Below are 7,500 nucleotides of genomic sequence, written 5' to 3' on the forward strand. Positions count from 1 at the left end.
TCTCTCTCTCTCTCTCTCTCTCTCTCTCTCTCTCTCTCTCTCTCTCTCTCTCTCTCTCTCTCTCTCTCTCTGCCAGGCGCTCCATTAACTTCAAGACGAGACAAAGATAATGTACTTTATTGACGAATATTTTGTAAGATTCCCAGAAACTTGCCTTATTTTCCTCATCGTATTTATAACTGTGGACTCTCTCTACCTCCTCCTCCTCTTCCTCCTCCTCCTCCTTCTTCTCCTCCTCGTCGTTGTCGTTCTCCTCGTCACAAAAACGCGCAGTGATCTTAACACCTTCATAACTTTTATACCGAAATCTCCTCTGAGTCGTGAGTCGATGTTATTTTGTTTTTGCTCATTATTTTTTTTGTTATAGTCGCAGTAGTAGTAGTAGTAGTAGTAGTATAACATTTAACTACTATCTTCAATACATCTACTCATAAGCTCCACAATTTCCCCTTTGTATACTTAACCTATCACTAGTAACACTTAAAACCTAAAAAACCCGTGACACTTCAACTACAGCCTTGGAAATTAGCGGAGATGCGCCGCAGAAGTAGTTCAGAACACGGCCACTAGAGACGCGTTCCTTGAGTCCGAAGCTTTGGCGTATTGTGTGTCTCCCGTTGTCACACCACGAGATATCTATTTTGCCTGGCGCGATCATTTCTAGCCACGTCAACTCAAGTCATTTGTTGCCTGTTCATCTTCGGAGGAACAGAGACAGTGGGGGAGGGTGAATGGGAAGGAGGGTAAGAGAGGGAGAGGGAGGGACGGGAAAGGAGGGTAAGAGGAGAGGAAAAAGGAGGGAGATAGGGAGAGATGGAGAGTTTAAGAGAAGAGGAGAAGGGGTGGTAGAAAGGAAGATTCTTAAGGGAGAAGGAAAGGAAGGCAAGAAAAGGATGAGAGAAAAGAGAGAAAGGCATAGATGGTAAAAGAGAGAAGAGGGAGAAGAAAGGAGAGAAATTACAGAAAGAAAGAAAGCGAAAGGACAGAAAATAATAACCAGATAAGAATAATGAATGAAAGAGGAGATAGGGAAGATAGGAATGAAGAAAACACAAAAGGACACTGATAAGAAAAAAGAGAGAGAAGGCAGACAGTAAGAAGGAACAGAAGAAAGGTAAAGGAAGAGAGACATAGAGACAAACAACAACAACAACAACAACAACAACAGATAATCACCAACAAGACAACAGACAGTCATTAAAAAACACGATCTCTGAAATGTGTCCTTTTTTTTTAACTTTTCTTTCGATTTTAACTTACACCTAACATTAATACAACCTCCGTAATTAAATCTATCTTAATTTCTCTCCTCCTTCTCCACTCACACTCAATGTAACACCAAACATCCACCTTCTCTCCACTTTGTATGTTACTGTTACTCTCCCCTCCTTTCCCATCACGCCCCTCACCTCCCCATCACGGCCCATCAGTTCCTTACACCCATTCCCGCCCTTCTCTCTCTCTCTCTTTCTCTCCCCCTGTCTATCTCTTCACATCTTCCTCATTCATCTCTTATTTTTCATAATTTTAGTAGTAGTAGTAGTAATAGTAGTAGTAGTAGTAGTAGTAGTAGTAGTAGTAGTAGTAGTAGTAGAAATTATTTAGCGACTGAATCATGAATACAAAATTTTCAAAAAGAATGGAAAAAAAAGTAATATAGATTTGTAATTTGTATTAGTACTAAAAAAAAAACGCAGATGAAAAATAAGCTTTATAATTACACACACACACACACACACACACACACACACACACACACACACACACACACACCACTCCCCCTCCCAGCCTCTCCCTCTGTGCAAATCCATCCTTCTTCAACACACCCACTCCCTCCCCCTCCCTCTCACCCTTCCCTTCCCCCCTCCCCGCTGAGGAAGAGTCTCATACATTAACATAAATATCTTTTCTCTCCCCGTCAGTCGCCCCGCGGATTCGGATCATTAAGTGCCGCTTCTGGACTGACAATGTTATGGATTGGCGGATCGATCAGCTGAAGCCAAGAGAGAGAGAGAGAGAGAGAGAGAGAGAGAGAGAGAGAGAGAGAGAGAGAGAGAGAGAGAGGGGGGGGTTAAAAAAAAGCAGTCATTTCTCAGGGCGTGGTAAACTTTCAGGAGATAATCCATATTGTAACTGTAATGAAACATGGACAATTATTCTGTGTGTGTGTGTGTGTGAGAGAGAGAGAGAGAGAGAGAGAGAGAGAGAGAGAGAGAGAGAGAGAGAGAGAGAGAGAGAGAGAGAGAGAGAGAGAGAGAGAGAGAGACTTGTTCAGTTCAATTAAGCGATCATCAACTTTGAAATTCATCTGTTTTTATAAGAAATATATTCACGAGTATTGATAGATATGATGGAAGTTCTCTCTCTCTCTCTCTCTCTCTCTCTCTCTCTCTCTCTCTCTCTCTGCTACACACACACACACACATACATACACACACACACACTGACAAGCGTCGCATAATTTGTGTTTTAAAACCTTGTTATTTCACAGCGACAAACTTCATTTCGCTCTCCGCTTCGCAAAACTCTAACCAGGTGATTCCGGTTCACTTAATACTGTTGATTAATCATTCAATTACACCAAAGCTTCTGTTTGATTTTCTGATTGACAATTATCGAATCTTTTTTAATTACATACGGGAGGTAGTTTGTGATGGGCGCCGAAGTTACTCACACAAGGAGAGAGTCTTTCAATGAGTGATTTTAATGAAGGAAATCAGTCCAGGATTTTTTTTTAATCGCCTTTTATTGCAAGTTGCCTCGAGGGTCTTTGTGGGATTCGAAAAGGAGCAAAGGAGGTTCACTTGATTCGAAAATTTTCACGAACAAATAAGTGAATGAACAGACTTTTCTTTTTCTTTTTTTTTCGTGTGTTTGTGTGTGTGTTTGTTAGTCGATCTGTTTCTCTTTTAGCCATCGTTCTGTCTTCTTTCTTTCTCTCGTTTTCTTCCTTTCTGTGTCTGTTTTGCTGATTCATTTTTTTGTTTTTCTCTTTCTCATCTTTATCATCAGTTTTCCTCCACTTTTCTTTGTTGTTTTTCGTGTTTGTTGATTTTTCTTCTCTCTTATCATCGGTTTTCTTTTATTTTTCATTCGTGTGTGTGTGTGTATGTGTTTGTGTGTTTTTGTTTTGCTGATCTGTTACTTCTTCCTTTTTATTCTTGGTTTCCTCTTATCTTTTTATCATTTTTTTAATGTAAGTTTTATTTCATGTCTTTTTCTTCTATCATCTTATTATTATTTTTTTTTCTATCACGTTCTTTTTTTTTTTTTTGCATATTCGTTGATTGATCCCTTTGCCTTTGTCTCTTTTATCACCTCTCTCGTCTCCTTCTTTATCATAACATTGAGTTTCTGTTTTGTCTGTATGTTATTTTCTCCTCCTTTCTCATTTTCACCTTGGTCTATATCGCTCTTCCTCTTCCTTCACCTATTCCCTTTACCGTCATGTTCTTGTGTGTTTAGTTAGTGTTCAGGTCATCTCCTCTCATCATCCTTCTCGTCTCTCATCATCACTTTAGAGAGAATCACATTATCACATTTTCTCCTTTAAACTCGTCACTCTTTCCTTTACCTGGAAACATTATTTACACAAGTTAATTCTACCTATTCCTTTATCATACTCACCTGAGCCTTCCACCCTTCCCTCCCTTGACCACAGAGGCGACACTTCCCTTCGAAAACAAAGCAAACTGACCCTTAAACAATCCACTCATAAGGACGATGAATACTGAACCAAAATTAGGTAATCTCGCCTTTATGAACCTACTGGCGAAGCGTCATTGATTAGCATTTTTCAAACAGCACTTTGATTGGCTGTGTTATGTGTCATGTGAATTAATCTTACAATCTGAGGGTACCCATTGTGTCCTTCCTTTGACGAGAGGGAGCTTCGATCAGCCATCAAGGGGGAGACGTGAGGGGAAGGGAAGGCTGAAGGGGAAAAGGAGAGACAGGACGTGAGGCAAGAGGGGAAGGCAGCGTCCGGTCATTGGCAGAAGGGAAGGGAAGTGAAAGGAAGGGAAAACAGGGATAGGGATTGGTTGGTTCTGGACACACGCCACCAGAGGGACACAGGTGAGTGAGGGGAACACTGTCATAGGCTGAGGGGAAGGCTAAGCATGTACACTAAGGGTCAAAAGTCATTATATCTCACTGGTTTCTGTGGTTAGTCTTTTTGCTTCGGCCTTGAGCAGAGAGAGAGAGAGAAAGAGAATAGATATTTTTTAGATTACAAAACTTATAATCAGTACAAAAAAAGTGTAAAAAAAGGTAGAAACTCACAGAAACAAGTCTAGTAATGCAACAAAACTTAAATCTCACGCTTTCGCAATTCCAAACGAGACGAAAAACAAGAATCAAAATCACACAACAAGAAACACAAGAACCAAACACCAGTACATAACAAGACACAGCAAACGACAATCAATCACAGAAAACGACACCCACAGAAAACGACAACCACAGAAAACGACAACTACATTCTCCCACAAACCCCAGTTACAGAACGAAGAGGAGGAGGGAAAAAAAAAAAAAAACACAGGACAGGAAATATATCAGTAAGTACCATTAACCATCTGTATTACCGGTGTATGGAAGTGTATTAGGCAGTATTTAAAGAGCAGGGGAGGGGACTTGGACACGACAGAGGCACAAAGAGAGAGATTTATTGAATGTCCGTTGGTGTGGTGGTCATCCTGTTGTGAGGGAGGAGGAGGAGCAGGAGGAGGAGGAGGAATATTGATTAATTCATCGTTAAGGAATAAAGAAAATAATGAAGGAAGGACGCCATTAAAGGAACCAATAGATGTAGTGAAAAACCTTTACCCATCTATATTTTTCCTTTCAAGCCAGAATATTGATCTTGTACATATATCTAATCTCTCCCTCTTTCTCTCTCCCGCCCTCCCTCGTCGGACACTACACTGCTATAAGCTACCTCAATTTATACAGGTGACCCGCCAGGTAATCAGTGCCCTTCTTCCCTTCGCTGGCAGGTAGGGGGAGGAGGTGGGCCTTTACCTGCAGCCAATGATCTTACGACAATATCGATAATATATTAGCCTCTATGACATCCTGGCCAGAGAGAGAGAGAGAGAGAGAGAGAGAGAGAGAGAGAGAGAGAGAGGGAGAGGTTATTAACTAATATCCTCTTAAGTGTACCTGTGTGTTCCTAACTTTCCAATCTGTTTGACAAGAGCTCACGTGGTTCATTGCGTCCAGCTCTGAAGAATATAGTGCATGGGTTCACTGGTTAAATCTTGCCGCAGGGTCCTCTCTCTCTCTCTCTCTCTCTCTCTCTCTCTCTCTCTCTCTCTCTCTCTCTCTCTCTCTCTCTCTCTCTCTCGTTGGTTATTTGTCAAGATTAGTTATCATTACGGTGTTTTCTCCTCCTCCTCCTCCTCCTCCTCCTCCTCCTCCTCCTCCTCCTCCTCCTCCTCCTCCTCCTCCTCCTCTTCTTCATTGTTCGCTCCTTGTACTATTTCGTGATTAACTTGCGTCACCTGCCCTCTAGTAGTAGTAGTAGTAGTAGTAGTAGTAGTAGATTAACCACCACGAGTCTGAGGCCATTGCGTTGTTAGGAGTAGTTCGTAAAGGCCATTTTAGATAAGTAGTAGTAGTTGTGGTAGTTGTAGTAGTGGCGGTGGTGGTGGTGGTGATAGTGGTGATGGTGGTGGTAAAGGATGATGAATATATTACATTGTTTTGAAGGTTCGTGTGTAGTTTTGGAGAGGCAATCATGGCGAGAGAGAGAGAGAGAGAGAGAGAGAGAGAGAGAGAGAGAGAGAGAGAGAGAGAACCCTACTGACTTAGAACCTTGAGGAAAAAGAAAACGGAGGAAGGAAGTTAGTATAGAATAGCAAGAAGGCTTCCCATCACCCCCCATCACCCTTCCTTTACACTCCCATCACTGGACACTCACTCATCACCCCTTCTCTTTGCCCTTCACCTTCCCTCCCCCATCATTTTCCCATTATCTTGCTTCCCTTTACCCATCACTCCTCATCACTGCCCCTTTGCATCCCATTACTACCCATTAATATACCCATTCCCATCATCCCCCATTCCTATACGAGTACCATCCCATCCATTCCCTAGTCATTCCTTATTTCCCATCACTCTTACTTAGTTTTCCTATTTCCTTCATCATCCACTCGCTCTCCATTACCCCCATCACTCCCCCTCACCAGCCAGCGTGGAGTGTATTATTTTGTTCATTATTAGTCTATGAATTTTTATTGTTTGTTTACGTATAATTTGTTTGTTGTAACTAACACTGCGTGACGGACACAATTTTCCAGTAAATAAGTGGTATGCGTATGTATTGTGAGTGCTCAATAACGTTTTATATTGTAGTGTGTCTGTGTGTATGTGTGTGCGTGTGTCCGTGTGCATGTGTGAGTTGTAAGCACATATGTATATATATATATGAAATAACAACAGTGATAGCCGCGTTGTAGTAATAAATTGAAATAACAAAATCATTACCCGTTATTGTGCATTATAATTTTGCAAAAACGACGCAAAACCGGGGACCAATTATCATTATGGCCAAATATTTCACCTGGAAATTAGCATCATATCACGGGACATCCGACCTTACACGCAGTGGATTTATGGACGCTATTTCCGTGCGCCGCTGTTTGCTGGGGCACGGGTCCTGGCCTCGCGGGGACACCAAGAAGTTACGTTTTGAAGTTTGTTGTATTAGTTTGTTAGCAGTGTGTTAGAGGTTTGTTATGGTGTATGTATGCGTGTGTGTGTGTGTGTGTGTGTGTGTTTGTGTGCAAGAATTCGATCTGATAAATCCGCGGTTTCTTCACCATTCTCTTCCTTCCTCCTCCTCCTCCTCCTCCTCCTCCTCCTGCTCATTCCATCAGTCAGATTGCCCATAGGAAGCCTCCACCTTTCCACATCAATGTTCGTGATGCCAAACTCCAATAAATCTAAAATGAAAACGTTGTCTTACGTATTATAGGCAAATAATAGAAATTTCCCTTGACCTCCTGTAACCTTCCCTCTTCCTCTCTCCCCCTCTCCCTCTCTCTTTCTCCCTCTCCCTCTCTCCTGGCAAACACGAAGGAAAGGAAAAGAAAATATTGAACTAGGGCTTATTAAATTGTATCGTTTGTTTACTGTGGAGCTGATCAGCCAATCACCTTCGTGCATTTGATAGTGGTCACTGTTGATTCTGATAGTGAGGTTTAGTGGACTCTCTCTCTCTCTCTCTCTCTCTCTCTCTCTCTCTCTCTCTCTCTCTCTCTCTCTCTCTCTCTCTCTCTCTCTCTCTCTCTCATTTTCTTTATTTTTAGTGTGCATTAGAGTGAAAATTGACTTGCAGAGAGAGAGAGAGAGAGAGAGAGAGAGAGAGAGAGAGAGTTGAGAAAGTGTAATTATTGACCATTTGTTGAGTTTGCAAATATAAAAAGAAAGCATGAGTGATTAATTGATTCTCTCTCTCTCTCTCTCTCTCTCTCTCTCTCTCTCTCTCTCTCTCTC

At 41.7% G+C, this 7,500-nt stretch overlaps 1 protein-coding gene across 5 annotated transcripts in view; it reads left to right on the forward strand.

Annotated features, from left to right (window-relative positions):
* The window catches only part of LOC135094644 (homeobox protein cut-like), a 132,018-nt gene that overhangs the window by 54,758 nt on the left and 69,760 nt on the right, over window positions 1-7,500 (forward strand). The gene's annotated exons all lie outside the window — the stretch shown is intronic.

The sequence above is a fragment of the Scylla paramamosain genome, chromosome 46, assembly GCF_035594125.1.
Source record: "Scylla paramamosain isolate STU-SP2022 chromosome 46, ASM3559412v1, whole genome shotgun sequence".
NCBI lineage: Eukaryota > Metazoa > Arthropoda > Malacostraca > Decapoda > Portunidae > Scylla > Scylla paramamosain.